The 21,978-nt window shown below is 35.3% G+C and overlaps 1 protein-coding gene and 1 long non-coding RNA gene across 35 annotated transcripts in view; both read left to right on the top strand.

Annotated features, from left to right (window-relative positions):
• Positions 1 to 21,978, top strand: part of fbrsl1 (fibrosin-like 1) — a 571,252-nt gene that overhangs the window by 79,900 nt on the left and 469,374 nt on the right.
• On the top strand, positions 13,544 to 18,396 carry LOC147843911 (uncharacterized). Its single transcript, XR_015491111.1, has 2 exons — positions 13,544 to 15,557; positions 15,629 to 18,396. It is a non-coding gene; the product is annotated as an uncharacterized LOC147843911 (long non-coding RNA).

Genomic DNA, 21,978 nt, shown 5'->3' on the forward strand with positions numbered 1-21,978 from the left:
ATTGACTAACCCAAACATTTGATTCAGTGTGGTTCTATAAATTTTTTATTTTTTTAATTTTTTTTTATACTTTATTTTTATTTCTTTTAAGGAGAGAAAAAAAAATAAAACAAGGGGAAAAAAATACAAAAATAGGTTAAAAAAATAAAATAAAATTAAGTAAATAATACAATAAAACACCAGAACTTAAATGAACGGTTGACTGGTCACATATTTCCTTACAGGTCACATGAACAAATACATATATAAATCAGATTGGTCCTATTAATTTCATTCAATTAATTAACCCTGGAGTCCCTATTATACCCAGAATTGGGTTGAAATAACCCAGCATTTTTTTAGAGTGTAGGTTTGAGTAAATAATGGCAGAATTGATTTTTGGAGAGGGACTATAACTTAAATATATAAACATTACATTACATTGGGGTGATTTGTATAAATCACAACCCACGCTTCGAAACACACGTGGCGCACGGATTAATAAATGTTTTTACTTGTAGGTTAATTTCTAAATTTGTAGTGATCGCAGAGAGATCGCCTCTCACGTCATTCAAACCCAAGCATTTAAGCTTTCCTGTAAAATATAATGATGATGGAAGAAGTTGTGGTAGGTTATTCGGGATGTGCTTGGTTTCTTAGGTTATTAAAGGGGTTTTCTGTCAATAATTGTTTAGCCTGCATTAATGCTTTCAGTGTAAGCTGCACAATTAATCATTAAAAGATCGGGATCTCAACACCCACACAAATCTGTGTTTGAAAAATGCAAAAATTAAGAAAGAGATTGAGTCTTTAGTCTTTTGACTTGGTTATGAAGTTACAAACAGTCAGATAACACAGAAGTACTGGCATAACAGTTTATAGTTTAGATAAAACCATTGATGTTAATGGTAAAGATTAAAATCACCGTCTTGTGCATAAACAACACTCAATTGAAAGTTGTTGTCAGCAATTACATTTTGTAAACAATGGGTGGCGACAACCAGCCATAAAAAAATGCCACTGAATAATTCTTCAAAAATGACACATCTAGCAATGAAACATAAGGTTTAATGAGTGAATAACTGAATCATTTATTGAAAATGAGACTAAAACTAAATAAGGCTGGTAGAAATTATAATGCTAGATTTCTACATTTAGCGTCATCAGCAACAGTAGTAGCAGTGAATCTTTCACAGTACTTAATATTTTACTATTTATTTTTATTCATCTGATTATTAAATGTTTTTAAATATGTTTTTGTAATAAATGGAAAGCAAATGACATTTGTCTCCTCCCCTTTTTGACTGATCCAAAAAATGGTCCGATCCGTGATTAAAAAAAAAACATTGTTATCCTAAGTGTGAGATTTGTGATTTGTTACCCCACTACATTACGTTATTATACTCACATTTTAATTATTACATTCATGTAATTTCACTACAGTGAAGTATATTTCAAGAGAAACAACCCCTCTAAATAAACAAATTAAAAAAAAAGTGTAAAGCCCAAACGATTCCAGTAGCAGAACCTTGATGAGAGCGCAGTGTAACCTATAGACTAATATCTGTCATTACTGAGCACTGACGGCACAAACACAAGCAGACAGGGGGAAATGAATGAATGAACGAGGATTTATGTTTCCTGTTCTGTTGAGTGGGCTGAAAGGAAGGCTGGCAGCCGCTTCCTGTGTGTGTGGCTCAGGATTTCAGGAAATGATGAGGAGGGGTTAAAGAAGCCTGTTTCTGCCCTGGCAATGATCAACAAGGGCTAATAAAACCCTCCTCCTGTGTCTGTCTTTCTTCCTTCACATACTCTGTCCAGCTCTCATACTGTCAATATTTCCTCTGTAAAGCTGTGGCTTTACATATGCCAACCAGCATATGTAGGGTCCTTTTTTTTTGTTTATTTATATATTTATATAGTGTTAAATGAAATGAGTAACAACAATTTATGAAGAACTTAACATTTTGATTTTTGGGAGCCTAAAATCTTACAAAATGTGACAACCTCTACGAAAGCCTTTTGATATCCCATGCATAACTTCACAAAGCTGATGTCATATTTTAATACTTTTATATTTTGTAATTTAAACTACAAACTTAACAAGCAAATCTTGTAATATCTACACTCCCCGGCCACTTTATTAGGTACACCTTACTAGTAACAGATTGGACCTCCTTTTGCCTTCAGAACTACCGTAATCCTACACCTCAGACCAGCTCATCTCATCAACAACCATACCACTTTCAAAGTCATTTAAATCATCTTTCTTCCCCATTCGGATGCTCGGTTTGAACTTTTTTACGTTAATGAGCAGTTCGACAGGTGTACCTAATAAAGTGGATGATGAGTGTAAATGTCTACTTAAAAATCAAAAAAAGGTTAGGAATATCTAAGTCTGCTTTGAAAAATCAACATCAGTGTACCACTAATTAAAAAAAATAGCTGGATAAACACTATAAAACTAGAAACGAGCAACTGAAATCTGTCTTTTTAGCATGATATCATGGTCAAATTGTGAGTCTAATAGTTTGCTGTTTATCTGTGATCTTTCTCAGTTCTCATTCGTAAACATCTATTCTCAGCCAACTGGTGTCATTAGTTTCACTTCAGGAGGTCATTGAGTCTTCATTTTGTTACTGTTGTTACTGTTAATGTTGAGAAAATCTCCACAAAAGACCTTTATTTGTGTTTGTTGGACTTGATAAATGTCTCTAAGCTTTAAATTTACAATAATTCAATTCTTTTAAAAAAGGCATCTTGCACTGAGCTGCAAATCTACTTGGGAAGCACCTACATAGACCAGACTTTCTAGTTATTCATATCTGTATGCTGAAGATTTTTATTATGGTTATATACAGCATCTTATTTTTTAAATGTGACCATTTTTCCTTGGGTTGTTTGCTTTATTTTATGAATTATGGAGTGTTTAAAAGAGACCAGTGTTGGGGGAAGTTAATTTAGAAAGTAATGCATTGCAATATTGAGTTACTCCCCAAAAAAGTAACTAATTGTGTTACTTTTATCATAAGTAATATGCAGTTTGAAGCACTTCAAACGCACAAAAAAAAACCGTGTCATTCACTCGATTTGCACCACAGGATGTTTAATCGTATCTTTGCATTGACTTCACATGTAAATTACTCACGCTTAATGCTTCATCCGCGGCTGCTTACTGCATAGGCTGCAAAAAAGTTCCCCCTCATTTTCATGCAATGGTAGAATTGTGGGGGCGCAGATGAGACGTAATTTTTCTAGAGACACTCAAGAACATCACGTGTCACATAAACCAATTAATTGCAAACTGAAATACATATAATTTGATTATGTGGCTTGAAATTGGATGTTTTAAGACAGGGGTCACCAAACTTGTTCCTGGAGGGCCGGTGTCCTGCAGATTTTACCTCCAACCCTAATCAAACACACCTGAACAAGCTAATTAAGGTTTTTATACTGTATACTAGAAACACTCAGCCAGGTGTGTTGAGGCAAGTTGGAGCTAAAACCTGCAGGGACACCGGCCCTCCAAGCCCGAGATTGGTGACCCCTGTTTTAAGAGATTATTTACTTTTTTTTGCAATTATTTTGCGAATAAATGGAGAATTTTGCAGGATCGCAAAAAAGTTTGACTGTTGATTTTGCATTGGATTCAGTTTTCGCAAAATCACCAAAAACTTGGGGGTCTGTCTAATGGCGGATGGCTGCTTCCCACCCTGTCTAATGCTAATGGGCGGGACTTTTCCCATCTAATGACATGTGCAAACGTAGAATGTCAATCATTTAAAGTCAAAGTCTTTCTACAGTCTCTGTCTTTTATAAAGTTTGATTATAAAAAATAGAACTAATTAAGTTTAATCATTAGAGGCTAGCTTTATTCGTACATTGTTGCCAACTGTGTTTAAACAGTTTTATAAAAGGGATTTTGGCATAATAGGTCCCTTTTAATACCAAAATTTTTTTTGCAATACTTAATGTATGCAATAATAAGTATTAGATGATTTTTACTCTTTTCACCTGCGATATATGTTGCTTTGAGAGACGTTGGGTTTGGCCGGATGTGAATGTGGCTTTTCTCTTCCTGCATTACTGCACTCCTGTGTCACATTTATCCAGTGTTAACCCTCAACTTGAAACAGGTTTACAGAGTCCAGGATCCTTATTATGACTCTGACCCTAATTTCTGCTGTAAAGCTTTGCGAGACCCTTTCCGCACATATAGTATACCCTCTCTCCCTCTCTCTCTCTCTCTCTCTCTCTCTCACCCGGTCATATTTTCTTGAAGTTATTGCAGTGGAAAACTCTCTGGTGTCATAAATATTGCAGGCTCGGGGAGGTGAAGGCCAGCTTCAGTCAGGATATTGCTCTGCTTTTAGCCAGAGCTTTACCACTGAAAGAGCACAAACACACCGAGATTAAAGGAACAACTAAACTCTGGGCTTGAGTTACAAGAGAGGAGTGTGTGCCATTCATTATTATTCACCTATCAGTGTGTGAAAATAAATAGAAAGCACATATAATGACAAGAGGTTGTAAACTGGCTCGTTGTGCTCATATTTTGAAGCATGTTTTCATGCAGTTGACAAATGTCATCTGCTAGAGGACAGGTTACTGCTGTTGATGGAGTTTAACTGAAAAAAAAAAAAAAAAAAAAAAAAAGGTGTTGGATGTACTACTTTTCAAGGGTGTAGAATTAGCATGAGGGGACGTGTCCACCAATATAAACAGATTATTAAAATGTTCCCGCCAATAATTTAATCACCTCCAAAATAAAATAATGCTTTGTCCAAATTTTCCAGTCAGGCTTACTGTGCAAGACATGGACATAAGCAGCTACATTTCAAAGAAAAGTGTCAGTCATTTAGTCAAGTTTGCTACAAGTCCACTATTATAGTAACCTTTGATGTGCAATTAATACAAACTTTGTTTCAATTTTGGTCTTTAAGACGATTATGAAAAAAAAATAAATAAATAAAATGGTTGTCATATGTCTCCCCCTTTCCAGAAGTCTGCATTCAACCCAAGTAAGCCATGTAAATTTACTTTCGCACCACGCAACATGCTTGATATATAAATTAGGGCTGCACGATATTGGAAAAAATTGACATTGCGATATTTTTTTCCTCTGCGATATATATTGCGATTTTTATATATATATATATATATATATATATATATATATATATATATATATATATATATATATATATATATATATATTTACTTAAAACTAGGGCTGTGACGGTCACCATGACAACCGCGTCACCGCGGTGGTCATTGCCACCTCGGTTGTTTTTTTTTTTTTTTTTTTTTTTTTTTTTTTTTTTTTTTTTTTTTTTTTATTGACCTCAATAACAAACATACAAAATTCCACAATTTACACAAAAGAACACAATGACAATAACAGATCAGGATAAACAATATAAACTTTAAAAATTAAATAAAAAAAGAAACAAAAGGGGGAAAAAATAAATAAATAAATAAAATTAAACATACATAACACAAATACAGCAAGAGGAAAGGAGGACTTATGTAACCGTGCTGTTTCCAAAATATTTATCATAAAGAACTAAAAATCTATCACTTTTCTTATTATTAACTAATCTAAGAGATTTAATAAAAACATCAATTTCTATTAAAAAATGTGAAAAAGAAGGCTGCGAACAGGAGAATTTTTGTTTATGGATAAAATATTTTCCATACAAAATAAAAAAGTCAATAATGTAATTCTCTGATACATCAGCCCCACCTCCATAATAACAAACGACATCCTGAAGATGAAAGGGTCTGGAAGAAGCAATGTGGTTACCTATATGGAGATATACGTTTTTCCAAAAGTTTTTTGTACTTTCACATTGAAAAAATATGTGAATCAGCGTTTCGTCTTCACTCTTACAAAATGTGCATAAACTGTCAATCTCCAAATACTTTGCCAAAGTACCGTTTACTGGGTATATTTTATGAAGAATTTTGAAATGAACCTCTTTTGTTTTATTGGAAATGCAGTACTTATGAGGTAATAGCCAGGCTTTTTTCCAGTCTGTTGTGTCAATGAAGGATGCCCAGTAAAATTTGCCTTTAGGAACATTATATTTTTTATTTTGAAAAATTTGTCGAATATATTTATTATTACATTTGTTGTCAAATAGACTTATTCCATTTAAAATCAGCTCTGGTTCTTTAATAACATTTTCATTAAACATTAAATGAGATTTTATAAGTTGAATTAGGCCTAACGGAATTGCTTTTTGCACAGAATTAAATTCTTTAAAAGGTAATGGAAAATTATTATTAGACATAAATTGTTCATAAGACAAAAAGTTGCCGGACTTATCAAAAATTGAGAGAATTCCAATTATATTTCGGTTAAACCATGTAGATAGAAAAATAGATTTATTTCTAATTCTAATATCAGAGTTGTTCCATAAAAAGCATTTATGTGGTGAGAAATTGTGGGAATAACACAATTTCCAGGAAAGAAGGACCTGCTGGTGAAATTTTGACAGTGCAATTGGCAATTTATTTGGTAGATAATTACATTTTAAAATAAAAGGAAGACCTCCAATTTTTGTGAAAATAGAGTTTGGAATAAAAAACCATATAGAGTTGGGGTCTTTTAAGCATCTTTTAATCCAATTTATTCTAAAAGTGTTTACTATGTCCTCAAAGTCAATCACTTCAAGTCCGCCCTCTTTTCTACTATTTGCTAGAACTGTTTTCTTAAGTTTATGGGATTTATTTTTCCAAATAAAGTTTAAAAATATTTTGTTAACTTCTTTAGCAGTAGGGATATTAACAGAGAGAGAAAGTGAGGGGTATACCAAACGAGACAAACCTTCTGCTTTAGTCAAAAGAACCCTCCCATAAAGGGAAAGGTCTCTTTGTAGCCAAAGATTAAAAATGCTATGAGTTTTTTTAAGTCTACCAGAAAAGTTAAGCTGTTGTCTAGTGGCAAAATTTTTTGTTAAATAAATACCCAGATACTTTACAGTCTCTTTTACCAAAATACCATTTAATGAGGAATCATTAGTTTCATGAATCATCATAATTTCACATTTGGACATATTCAATTTCAATCCAGAAGCACATGAAAATTCTTCAATTATACTTATAGCCTTGGACAACTGACATTTATCTTTTAAAAATAAGGCAGTGTCATCGGCTAACTGGGAGATTTTAATTTCTCTATCAAAAATAGATATACCTTCTAAGTTACGTTCATATATAATATTTAGCGATAGCAATTCTGTTACTAAAATAAATAAAAAGGGTGAGATAGGGCAACCCTGTCTCACCCCGCGGTTAATAGAAAATCTTTTAGAGGTGTTGAAGCTAATTAAAACAGAGCTACTAATATCACTATAAAGCATTTCAATAGCATTGACAAAAAAGTCACCAAAACCAAATAACTTTAAGGTCTGCAAAAGGAATCCGTGTTCAAGTGTGTCAAATGCTTTATAAAAGTCAAGGAAAAGAATCATAGCTTTAGAATGTATGAAGTCAGCATAATCCAAAAGGTCCAAAGCAAGTCTTATATTATTACTGATATGTCTACCTTTAACAAATCCAGACTGTGTCTCAGCAACCAGCTGATTAATTTTCGTTTTTAATCTGTTAGCAAAAATTAAGGCTAAAATTTTGTAATCAACAGTGAGAAGCGTGATTGGACGCCAATTATCTATTAAATTGGTGTCCTTGTCTGGTTTGGGAATAAGGCAGATAACACCTTGTTTCATTGACGTTGTCATGTCCTTTAGATCAATGCAATCATCATACATAGAAAGCAATGGGTCTTTAATTAGTTCCCAAAAGTGCATATAAAACTCGACGGTTAATCCATCATTGCCCGGGGATTTGCCTTTCTTCATGGAATAAAGAGCTACTTGAATTTCCTCCAAGGTCAAATTGGAATCACAAAAGGTTTTGAACTCAGGATCAATAACTGGAACGTAAGTTTTAATTTTATTTACATAATGATCACTACAATGTTTGTCAAAAGCAGAAGTGTAAATGTTTTGGTAAAAATCTGTAACAAAGTTAGATATTAATTTAGGATCAGTGCATTTAACACCATTGATATTGAGAGAAGTCAAAGAATTTCTCTTACAGTTCCTTTTTTCCAATGCAAAAAAATAGCTAGAGTTCGCCTCTCCCTCCTCCAGCCATTTAGCCCTGGACCTAACAAATGCACCTCTCGCAATATCTAGATAAGCTTGATTAATTTGTAGATGCAATTCCTTTAATTCTATTTTCTCTTTTTCAGACAAGTCACCTGTTAGTAAAGTATTTATTCTATTAATCTGTTCTGTTATTTTCTTATGTTTTAAATTTTTCAGTTCTTTACTTCTTTTTATTGCTATCTGTCTGACTCTGTACTTAAAAAATTCCCATTTATTCTTGTACCCAATTAGCATTTTATCTAACAATATATTCTTAATTAACTCTTTTGTATTGTTATTGAAAACGTCATCTTTTAATAGACAGTTATTAAATTTCCAATAACCACGTAACTTTGGATTCTCCTTATAACAACCTAATTTCAATATTATTTGATTGTGATCAGTGAGGGGTGCAAATGAGTGATTTACATCTTTAACAAATTGTAAGGCTGATGAAGATAATAAAAAGAAATCAATTCTAGATTTTAAAGACAAATTACTATTTGACCAAGTAAAGTCTTGCGTGTCAGGGTGAAAAAAGCGCCAAGGATCTGTAAGAGAGAGAGATGAACATATTGATAAGATGTTATTAGAATTCACATGAAGAGCTTCATTGCTTCTAGGAGGAAATCTGTCCAATGTGTTATCCAAACATTCATTAAAATCACCGCCTAAAATTAGGAAAGAATCTGGGTATTTAATTTGCATTTCAATAATTTTTTGAGTAATATGAGAAAATAATGTTTTGTTAGCAGAAAAAGAATTATATCCATATAAATTACAAACAACAAATATAGAATTATCCTGCTTTAGTGCCATGATTATCCATCTACCTTCGTTAGATATTGCAGTCTCAAGAATCTGCCCCTTAAATTTATGCAAAAGGATTGAAACTCCAGCTGAGTGATTGGAGCCATGGCTAGAATAAATTAAATTTCCCCACTGATTCTTCCAGAATTTTACATCAGACTCACAAGAATGTGTTTCTTGGAGAAATATTAAATCAGATTCGCAGCTTTTACAAAATAAAAAAATTGCTTTCCTCTTTACCATATCTCGCATTCCTCTAACATTCAAAGACATAACAGAAAATGAATTAAATTTAAAATCCATAACGAATAAACAAAGAATAAATGTATAAACCAACGACTGAAGAAACTGTAGAAACCTTACCTCGAAGGGAGGAACAACAACCAACTAAGTCATAGAATAAACAAAATAACCTCTATGACAATTCTTTAGGACAAAAGAAAACATCTTTTTAAATATAACAAAATTAAAGATCTTTATATAACTCTTTATAAGGATATTCTAGACAGAGCCAAGAAAAATGTCAGAATTTAAATATGGGTAAATTAACGTTTTTTTTTTTTTGTTTTGTTTTTTAATCTTGGCATACCAGTCACAGCAAGCATTTAACATAAATTAGGAATTAAATCCTTTGAAAAATCAAACTCTGGCTAAATATGAACCAGATAAATATCTGGCTAAATATCGTTTAACTCCGACCTGATCGCGGGAAAAAACGCAGAATTACCCGTGTTATTTGTCTACTTAACATCGGCATAGTCATATCTCTTCCCGTCAATTAAAGCAAAAGATCCGCGAAAGGAAGCCTTCTTTCCATCTTCTCTGGCCTTCTTGATCATTGGCCAAAGTTTCTCTCTTGCCACTCTGTCTTCTGGACACAATGCCTCTGTGAATCGCAGCTTGTTATCGCGCAGAAAAGTACATCCTCTAGCTGACTGCCACACAATGTCTCGGAAGCGTCGAAGAGCAAACAAAATAATTATGGATCTCCACGAACCATCTTTTCTCTGCGGGCCGAGACGATGGGCGATATCCACTGCATCATCCATTCTGTCACTGATACCAGGTACCACCTTGCTCAGGATATTGATCACAACACTACGAACATCCTCTCCCGGTTTCTCTTGTACCCCGTGTAGTTTCAGTGTCCACCTCCAACTGTACCGTTTGCACACTCCCACTTCTTCTTTTAAAGTTGCGTTCACCTGTTTTAGCTCGTGAATCTCCGTGTTCACAACCTGAAGGGCTTCCTTGTGAGTGGACACTTCGGCTACAAGCTGATGCACGGTCGAGGACAAGTTTTCAATCTGTTTTGCAGTAACGGCAGTTGTTTGGTCAATTGACGCAATCTTTTCGAACATCTTGTCATATTTACCAGCAAGATCTTGAATGGCGGCCAAAATTGCAGCGGATGTGTTGTCACTATCCATGCCTTCACGTTTTGACTTTTTTGAGCTGGGTTTTATTGGGGTGTCGGGCAACGGAGTTGCCAGGACATCGCTCATTTTGGGCCGAACGTTAAACCATTCGTTCGTTGACTTTTCCCCTGTCGCTAAGTCTTGTTCATCCTCCGAAAGTGCAGGCTTCAGGGTACATTCGCTTTGATCAGGATCCATCCTTAACTTAGATGACACGTGAGCAACTTGTGCTTGCTTGTTTTTTCTTCTGCCCATAAACTCAACTCGAAGTAACGTCTTAAATAACAGTCTTAAATATATGTTTATCCATAAGTATTAATTTGTGCGTTACTGGTTGTTTTATGCTCCAACCTCAAGTTTTCCTGACGAGACTTCAGCAACACCTCCTATCTCTCCGCCATCTTGGCCGCAGAACCTGCCACCTCGGTTGTCCATTGCCACCGGCCGTAGTACGTGACGTCACGCACTTTAAAACACAAATTACTGTTATGTTGCCAAGTATTACATATCTGTTAGAATATAACATTAGGCGCGATTCAGCAAGTTCAAGTTCAACCATGAATCTTGTTAGAAAACGAACTCTTACATCTGGGAACATTTTGGATTCGTGCCGAACTAGAAAGGTGAACGAATCAATTTGGATTAAGCTTTTTGTATGGGGGTTTTAAGTAAAGTGTGTTTTAATATTCACTGCTGAGTGCTGAGAGTCCAAACACTGAGGAGCAAATCCATCGATACGCAGATCCACGGGTCCTGAACCATGCAAGCTAGTGGCGATTGCCCAGCTCAGCCAGGCATGGCAGAGGCATTTGCAAAAATGGCCAGATACAAAAGAGAAAGTGATAAATGGAAGACATTGACGAGAAATTGAGCATAGGCTATTTGGTAACTACTTAAGAACGCGCCGCTCCGCAGAGTAGAGAAACCTGCGTTGCGAGAAATGCTGGCGGCGGAACAGAAGGAGAAGCCCTCTATCGCATGGTTGTGAAAAAGTAGCCTGTCTGTGCATTTTCGCTACAAGCACACCGTCTGACAGTGTATAGCTGGAAACATTATAACCCCATTCTTCACTTAAACCGGACAAAGTCAACATGTTAGTTTTTCTGGCAAATAATTTAAAATATGACTACAAAAGGTGGAGAGAAACTACGCTGTTTTTTTTTAAACATCTGACTTATATTGTTACTAGGTTAATATTTTCTTTTTACGTATAATTATTAATATTTATATTATTATTACACTGATTAGGAAAGTGCCATTTAGAATTTTTGTTAAGTTCTTAAAAATGTAACGTTTAATTGTTATTATTATACAGTTTCAAGCAGTTAAAGTAATGTAATATTTAACTACAATATTTATAAACAGTTTTGTGTTGTTTTATTAACGAAAGTTCAAAAATAAACGTACGTTTATACGGTTGTTTTATTTATTAATATTAAATTCGATTATTCCTTAATTTTTACATAAAAGGTAAATTAACTTAAGTAGGCTACATTATCTGTTGATGTACGAGATCGAGGAACACGTTTGCCAGTAAATAATGTTCGCACCACTTAAAAAACAAAACAAATGAATAACTTGCGAAAAGGATGCAATAAAAAATGCAAGCGCTTAATCATTCTTCACAATCGGATTCGTACGTGCAATAAGCCGAGGCTATATTGCGCCGACAAGAACAAGCCCTAAAACTAAGTCTAGAGAGAGAATTAATACTAGTTAATATTAATGATTATAAACACGAACTGCGTTGTATGATAAACGCCTCACAATGATGTCGTGATCTTTGCTGAAGAACTGATATGTTATCGCCGTCTCCCCAGCCAGGTTTTCATCTGCTTTTTTCCCCTTCTTCTGGATACAAACAATAAAGTATCAGCGCCAGACCAGTGGTTTAAATTATATTTTACTCTCCTGATTTCTTTTCTTTTCATTAAAAAATAAATAAATGTTTAAAGTTTTGTATTGCATAGCCTATATATTTTTAAAGATTATCATTCAGCCTACCTGCAGCGCATGAGGTTGTGTGCTGGGCAAATCCCCTTTACTCATGCTACCCATTTCAGTTATGACACTGTAAACTTGACTTGGCAGGCTGATCATCTTTAAACTCAAAAGGTGTTTTTAACTTGAGACTGCATGCTTCTGCATAATGTGATGTTTCTTATTACAACTGTTAGCGGTGTCAAAATTAAAGCAAACATTAAAAATGGTTTTGTTTTATCAATTGTATAGTTTAGTTTTAATAATAGCTAATGTATATAATAAATTATAATATCGATTATTGTGTAGACTACAATGTTCAACAAAACAATTTTATTAGGTTACTCTAATAGACCTAATCCCTAACTGAAAAACGAATGTGAAAATGACAGGCAGTTGCGTCTTTGCTAAAATTAATTTAACGACAAATTTCTTTTGCTTTTTTCCCCTTTAGAGATCAAAAGAGCAGTATTTAAATAATTATTTCACTAAAACATGAATTGAATGCCCAGTTCTTTCCCGTGTGAGTTTATTGCGCCTCCGCCGCGTCTGCGTTTTTAAGGTTACAGGTGCACCCTGACCTGACACGGGGACCAGATCTCTGTATTGCTTTAATTTCTCAATTTTCATAACTGCATTGCATTTTCATATGGTAAAATATCAAAATTTATGTTCTGAAAGTAGTAGGAATGACGGGAGTGTTAGTAAATAACAGAAAGAACTTTCACTTTTGAGTGAACTTCTGTCACGTGTTATTTTAGTATGATAAAATAAACAAAAATAGTAATGCAGAAAAGTATTTTTCGCTCTGCCAAGCCTTCTCTGTTGCTGTATAGAGAAGCAGCCTGCTCAGTCTCCTTACCCCGGCCCCACCCCGCCCACCGACTCCTGAACGTCTCACTCACTCACTCACTCACTCACGCGGGCATGCAGTGCGGTCTCATGAGGAAACGCAGCTTTTTGATATAATGTTTTTCTTGTTCCCAAATACAAATAATTTATCAAGTATTGTTTGAAATAAGTATTCGTAAAAACACGCTATTCCTGCTTTTCCGAATACCGTATTCCGGTTCGGCTCCACCCATAATATATATATAATTTTTTTTTTTTTTTTTTTGCATCGCACCCTTCTGCGATGTGACTATCGCGGATGCGCACATCGCGATTTCGATGCTGAAACGATGTATCGTGCAGCCCTAATGTTTTATTAGTAATTGTATTTTATTTGTTTATTTATTAAAGTTTTTTTTTTCTTTTTATTGCGAAATAGAACGTGTTCTGAAAAATTAAGTCTCCACCAATATCAAAAGCAAATCTACGCCCTAAGCAAATCTACTTTTGTTTTAAAGTGGTTGCAAACATTTTGTATGGGCTGAATTTAAACAAAAAAATTAAGTAATCTTTAAATTAATTTGTTTGTTTAAAATCAACCCATATAAATTGTTTGGAACCACTTATAAAAAAAATAATAATAAATTGTAATTCCATTGAATATTTTTTTTTCGTTGTGGTTACTGAGGTTTCATTCACCAGTTTGGCAGAAATTGCAATACTTGCTGAATTTGTCATCATCAAGACACATCAACATTTTATTGAATGGGGATGTATGGTGTTGTTTTAGTGCTGTATATTCATTCATTCATTTTTTTTTCAGCTTAGTCCCTTTATTAATATGGGGTCACCACAGCGGAATGAATTACCAACTTATCCAGTATATGTTTTACGCAGCAGATGCCCTTCCAGCTGCAACCCATCTCTGGGAAACATCCATACACACTCGTTCACACACATACACTACGACCAATTTAGCTTACCCAGTTCGTCTGTACCGCATGTTTTTGGACTGTGGCACCTGGAGGAAACCCATGCAAACACAGGGAGAACATGTAAACTTCACACAGAAGTGCCAACTGGCCCAACTGGGGCTCAAACCAGCGACTTTCTTGCTGTGGAGTAATTGTGCTACCCACTGCTCCACTGCGATGCCCAGTGCTGTATAGAATAGCTTTTATTCTATTAAAAACCTAATAAAAGAAATAAAATGGCTAAAACTTTAGTTACTAACAAGGTGTCCACTGGGTCTAAAAAAAATCTTAAATTTCCAAAACAAAAAATTAGGCCTTAAAAAGTCTTAAATTCACTGACATTTTGTGTTGTAGGTCTTTAATCATTTTAAATAGGTCTTCAATTTGCTTCGCCCAAGTAAAGCTACTCAGTCGGGCCGACATCCATCCAATGACCATCAACACATCTCAATAAAATCATATTTTTGTATTTCTTTGTTGCAAAGGAAAACAATTCACAACTGCTGTCAGATATTTTTATAGCAAATTCCCCAAATTAAATTCCGTAATCATTCATTCATTCCTTTTCTTTTTGGCTTGGTCCCTTTATTAACCGCCAACTTATCCAGCATGTTTTATGCAGCAGATGTCCTTCCAGCTGCAACCTATCACTGGAAACACCCATACACTCTCATTCACACACTTACAGTACACTACGACCAATTTCGCTTACCCTATTAAGCTAAAGTGCATGTCTTTGGACTAAAAACAATTACACGATTCACTATGATAAAACCAGGCCATTAGAAAAAATTCTTTAGTCTTTAACCCCGTATAAGTCTAAAATTTAATTCTTAATGGTGTTAAAAGGGTCTTAAATTTGATTTGACTAAAACCCTGAACTAAAGTTTTAAAAATGTAAAGTTTATTGTAGCTTACTTGAACAAATTACAATGTTGTCTCTGATTTGGCATTTATTTCTTTATTTAAGTTAGTTTGTTTTTAAAAGGCACTAAAAAGTTGCAAACACTTTAAATAAGTAGCTCATTAGATATAAGTGATAGTGTAGTAAAATAAAAAATGTTAAATTATACTAAAAATGTTCTTGACAAACTAAATGTTAACTAGGGAAAAAATTGCCAAGAAATGTTTCTTGTTTTTAATTAGGTTTTTTTAAATAAAATTTGGTAGTTGGTAGACAATTTATTTCATAATGTTTCGTTTTTAGCACATATTATATTTTTAAAAAGCACTTTAACAATGTAGATTGTATCAAAGCAGCTTAACATACAGTAGATGAAGAAAATAAAATAAAAACATTATTTTAAATTGTAGAAACATTACAGCATATCAGGCAGGCAGTAAAGTTTTCAATCCCCCCAGTATTTTACAATTACACAACTGCAGATTTTATTGCAAAATCAAGCAATGTTCAAAAATTTTGTGAAGCTTCATTTTTTTATTTTTTTAAGTGCTGCAGATTTCCTGCTTATTTTGGCAGTCAAGATATTTTTCAAATTCCTGCCATAACACAGAGCACTATCTGCATACTTTACATTCAAATTGTAAATTCATAGCCAGCAGCTAGCAGCCCTACACCTGGTTAGTACCTGGATAGGAGACCACATTGGAAAACGAGGTTGCTGTAGAAAGCTATACTAGTAAGGCCAGCAGGGGGTGCTTAATCTGCAGTCCTAATGCCCCAGCATAGTGATGGGGACTCTATACTGTCAGTGAGAAAATAAGTCAATTTGACATTGATTTACCACTTGCAGTCACAACACTATTACATCACATGAAATGTTAAACCGAGGTCCTAACTTTCTATGGTCATTACTCATTACAAATCCAAGGATGTCCTTTGAAAAGAGTAGGGGTGTAGCTTTGGTTATCCTGACCAAATTTGCTACTCTAATCATTCCCATATCATAACTGGCTTCATCACTTTATCTATCTCCTCTCCACCGACAAGTTGCAAGTCTGTAAAAGCTTTTAGATTGTCCAGAAAAGTGCTTGATAAATGTAATAAAGTATTGTTATTTTAAAAAAATTTAATAGAATAAAGAATGTGTTCTTCCGGTGTGTGTAAATGATTGTTTTCCCTAATTCTTTAAGCTTATACAGAAGCAGTCATGCAGTTGTGTATCTGGGCAGGAGTTCAATGCTTATGACTGTGTTCAGTACATCAGATCCTCTTCACCGTGTTGTTCTGGAAAGAGTAAACAAGCAGAAACTGATGGAGCAGATATTATCTGACTCCTCCATCCTGAACACTACGCTGTACTTCATGCCTCTTGGTTTTCAACTTCTGATTTCCATCTGCAGGAGAAAAGGAGTTTCTGGAAAAGACTTGTAGATTCTGTGTGGGTGTTTTGATTTTATTTAGAGATGCATAAGTCAGTGGAAGTGCAGCTTATGATGAGGAGAAACACACTCCACATAGCATACAGCAGAGGAATAACTCACGGCTCTGGGAAATACTTAGAGAAAACAACTCAAAGAAAGTAGTAATGGCAGTGCTGTGAAAACAACATTCTCTAACTATGCACGCCTGATGAACCCTTTACTTCTCTACTGTGTATAATCTAGTGCACAGTAAAATTACAATACACTGCACTGCATCCATCTACCAAGGCAAACCCAAACAGCCATAGATTTAGTCATTCGTATATTACTGTACAGAAGTTGTAAGCCAAAATAAAAATATAGAAGCGGCACGATGGCTCAGTGGATAGTACTTTTGCCTCACAGCAAAAAGGTCGCTGGTTTGAGTCTCGGCTAGGCTAGTTGGCATTTTTGTTTGGAGTTTGAATGTTCTCCCCATGTTCACGTGGTTTTCCCTACTGTCCATATACATGCGCTTTAGGTGAATTGGATAAACTAGATTGGCTGTAGTTTATAAGTGTGTGTGAATGCGAGAGAGTAATTCACAGCTCTGGGTTGTGGCTGGAAGGGCATCCTCCAACGGTAAAACATAAGCGAAGAAAAATGAATGAATGAATGAATAAAAACTGTTGTGAGACTACAATACTGCAGATATTATTATGGATTATAGATATCAACATTTAGCATTTTTCTTTTTCTTTATTTTGTTGGAAAACTTTGTATTTAATGTAAAACATCTTAATAATGCCAAAAATACTTACTGTGCGTTCACTCCAAAAGAGAGTGAGAGCGTCAAAGTAGCTAGAAATCAATCATTTGCAATGGGAATTGGCATTGATAAGCATCGAGCAGCGGTGCGGCATGTGTTCACCTTTGTCGGCGTAGAGTTGAAATTAAGTCAACTTTATGGTAATGAGCTTTGACGCGGTGCAAACAGTTGAAATCTAGACGTCCAACACTTAAGAGGAGTCCAGCGAGCACAATCATTGTGAACTTTGGTTCCGATCACAGTTGTTTTCAAGGGTTTATTTATTTTGGTCGCTGGATTTCCAATTATCTACAATATTTTCTTACATGGACATAGATTTTAAAAAGTTACCAGCGAGTTGATTTGCATTAATGTTATTTTTCTGATGTTAATGTTTTTTTTTTTTTATCTAACTATAAAGACAGCACAAAACAGTATTTCTGCTTTAAAATATTTCAGACATGGACATATATTGAATAAGTGGAGCAAAGCCACTCCACACGCAACAACTTGATCTTTTATTGTTAAATGAATTTGATCAACAACATTTGTGCGGGAATGTAACTGATTTGCTGCAACCACCCCTTTAAATACGAGATCAATAAAGCGAATTTTGACGCTTTTGTTTGCATAGCAAAAGACAGACAAAGTTTGCTCTGGCCGCCCTGGCAACAACGCTGTCTGCCATCAGCTCAGGTGGTGAGAGCGTCAAAATTAGCTATATTAATCTCATGTTTATCTAGTTGGATCAACTCCTGATCCTTTGAATAAAGTTTTGAATCAAAAGACAGGTAATTTAATTACTTTCAATGTGCTAAAATATTTGTTAAACGAATGTTATTTAAAAAATAAAACATACAGTATATACATATTAAAACTGTAAAACAGAATAAAGTGCATGGTCAAATCGGAAATCGGAATCTATTTCATGATTTAATGCAGAATAGGCTACTCTTAATATAAATTGAGTTAATTGATCTGAAACTTTTAATTACATTTTCCCTTCTTGTTAATAATAAAAGTTGCATCAGATTGATAAAAACAAACCTGAATGCCCCCGTGTACAGGGCCACAAATACTTTTTTTAAAATATTGAAACAATTAGATACAGTGTCTTCTGTCTACATGACTGGCAATTCAGAAAAAAAAAGAAAAGAAAAAACTGCTGAATCTCTGCGAATATTTGGCTAACATTTAAAATAAATGTCTCATTTAGTAATGTTAGTAATGCATAGGAAATGCAAAAGCAGAATTCTCCTGAGCTCAATAACCCACTGATGACATCCACTTTGGGATGGCTTTTAAGGTGGTTAATGAGGTTTGTTGTGTTATCTTGGGAAGTTTGGACTAAACAGGAGCAAAGGCTTCCTGATCAACATCGCATGTTCGAAAAAAACAAAAACAAAAACACTTGCAATCTAGACGCAGTCATCTCATGCTTGTGATGCGGTACAATCCGTAAACTCCACCCATTAAAATAACGGCTTGGCTTTTATACTGTAAAATCGCGATGATGTTTAATTATTGATCGTGGGCCACAAATATCATTATCTTGATAATAATATGATTAATCGAGCAGCTCTAACATCAACATCGACATATACATATTTATTACCATACTAAATCTCTCCGAGGGTTGTCATGTCATAAATATTTATTTAAGAGTTCACACTTAGCTGATGATTGATTATAAGCAAGTTTGGCACGCAGTCCCGGGAGAGAGCCCTGAGCCCAAAAGGTCCTTAAGCCCTGGGCTTCCTCCCGTTTGCAGGGCGAGAGAGGAGCTTTGAGCTCAGGTAGATCTCGACAACTTCCCCTTGATAAGAACTGATGACTAAAATTTTAACGCTATGAAAAGATATGCTGCAGGATGAGAGATTGACTGTAGTGCAAAATTTAGATTAATTAATTCACTTGTTGTGCATGTTTTTGGAATGTGGGAGGAAACCGGAGGACCCGGGGAAAACCCACGCGTGCACGGGAATAACATGCAAACTATGCACAGAAATGACCACCGGCCTGTTAAAAGACTAGATCCGCTGACGTTCTTGCTGTGAGGCAACAGTGGTAACCACTGGGCCCCTGTGCTGTCCTATGGAGGGAAATGTGAAGAGGGAGGGGTGGAAGAGGAATTCTTCAAATCTAAGATGACTGTAGTGAAAAACCCGGGCTCTTCATAGTGGGTTAGGAATGGCCTGATTGGTGGATCATGCATGCTAATGCAGAACCAGCCGTGTTCAATCATAATCATGTGATCCTCTGGAAATTAGTTTATGAATAAATTTCATTTATTTATTTATTTATTTTATTATAGCATTATTGCAAAAAAAAAAAGCTATTTAAACCCGAAAAAGCTATTTTTCATTCGTTGTCGCTGGACAGATATTAAAATGATCACCCTAAAAAAATACAAAAATTATATAAGCAAACCAAATAATCACAATTATAATTTTAATTGTTTTTTTCCCCATAATTGTGCAGTCCTTGGATGAACTATAGTAAACTGAGTAAATCCAACTAGAAATGCACCATTGGCACCATTTTCTTAGAAAGCCAAACAGTACCTAAGCCTAGCATAAAAAATAAATAAGTGTCACTTCAGAAGCTCTTGCGTATTACCTGTGCAGTCTGAGAATGGCATTAGTTAAACTAAAATGTGGAGACTGTCAGAGTCTGAAGATTTGGAGTATATGGAGTCACAGTGAGTCTCAGTTTTTGTGGTTTTGAGTGATGGATTGAGAACCGACACTGGCAGTGGAGTTCTCTTTCTCTGACAGAAGAGGAGAGCGAGAAGAAAACAGAAGAAAAACATCTTGCCTGCGTGTGTTTTTCTCTCATTCAATCTCCCTCCATGACAGCTCGTCGACGCGGAGACTTCCTGCCTGCTAATTGGAGGAGAAGCGACTAATTAATCACGTTTAAGTACCATCTCAGTCACCACGACAACCAGAGTCTTACAGGAGCCTCCGCCTGACATGGATGTAATTGAATTAGATGAAGCTGAATGCTGTTCCTTTTGGTGGATGCTGCTGAGACCGAGTGTGTGCGCGATTCGAGGACGGCTGGGTAATTATAGCCCTGCTGGATATCATGCCTCATTTTCTTGACCTCATTCTGAACAATGTATTTGTTTAGTTAACTGTTATTTTATTTATTTATTTATTTATAACTTTTTTTTTCTTTTGATTGCTTGGGATTTTGTATTTTAGAGGACGCTTCCTTTAAGATAAACATATACACTCAATGGCCACTTTGTTAGGTATACCTTACTAGTACCAAGTTAGACCCACCTTTACCCTCAGAACTGCCTTCATTCTTCGTGATACAGGTTCAACAAGGTACTGGAAACTTTGTGGGCTGCACATCCATGATGCGAATGTCCCGTTCCACCACATCCAAATTGTGCTCTATTGGATTGAGATCTGGTGACTGTGGAGGCCATTAGAGTACAGTGAACTCATTGTCATGTTCAAGAAACCAGGCTGAGATGATTTGCGCTTTATGACATGGTGCGTTATCCTGCTGGAAGCAGCCATCAGAAGATAGGTATACTGTAGTCATAAAGGTGTGGACAAGTGTGCCAAGAAAATACACCCCACACCATTACACCACCACCACCAGCCTGATCCACTGATACCAGTCAGGATGGATCCATGCTTTCATGTTGATGATGTCAAATTCTGACCCTATCCTCTGAATGTCGCAGCAGAAATCGAGACTCATCAGACCAGGAAACAATTTTTCTATTGTTCCATTTTGGTGAGCCGGTACGAATTGTAGCCTCAGTTTCCTGTTCTTAGCTCACAGGAGTGGCACCCGGTGTGGTATTCTGCTGCTGTAGCCCATCCACCTCAAGGTTGGACATGTTGTATATTCAGAGATGCTCTTCTGCGCACATCAGTTGTAACGAGTGGTTATTTGAGTTATTGTTGCCTTTCTATCAGCTTGAACCAGTCTGGCCATTCTCCTCTGACCTCTGGCAATAACAAGGCATTTGCACCCACAAAACTGCCGCTCACTGGATATTTTCTCTTTTTTTGGACCATCCTCTGAGATTAAGCGCTTATGGTGATCTGTTATCCCAATACAAAATCACTGCATTTAAGATCTGATTAAAAAATCTGTGATCGTCCCGGTTTTACTGGTATACAATCTATCAGGCCAGGGTATCAGAGCAGATCAGACAAGAAGCACTGCATTAAATTCGATTGTTCCACACCGTGTCTTTAAATATGGAAATTGATTAATATATGGATTTTTTTTTTTACCGCAGTATTTTCAATAGAGTTCCACACTAGCCTGCTGCTCCTGGCGGGGCTTGCTTTCATCTCGTTTTACGCTTAAAGAACTAAATGCATGCTTAAGTGTATTTAAATTTAAAATAGTAACATAAAACTTTCACTGGAAATTTATTAGTGGCTTAAAGCTGGCACTAGGTGTGCATATACCCCTCTGTAAAAAAAAAAAAAAAACACACAAACACACACATACAGCATTGTGTTTTGCTGTTTTAACAATAAAACAGTTCTAAAAAAACAATTGGAACATTTGTGCATCCAAAACAGCACTTTAATCCTTTGTTCCTAAATGATTCTTAACTCAAAACTTCCACATTTAAACTCATTTCAAAATATAAACACAATTAAAAAATATACAAAGATTTCCACGATATAAACCCAGAATTCTAAACTCTAAACTCTAAAATGTAAACAGAGCTA

The sequence above is a fragment of the Danio rerio genome, chromosome 5, assembly GCF_052040795.2.
Source record: "Danio rerio strain M-AB ecotype USA chromosome 5, GRCz13ab, whole genome shotgun sequence".
Lineage (NCBI taxonomy): Eukaryota > Metazoa > Chordata > Actinopteri > Cypriniformes > Danionidae > Danio > Danio rerio.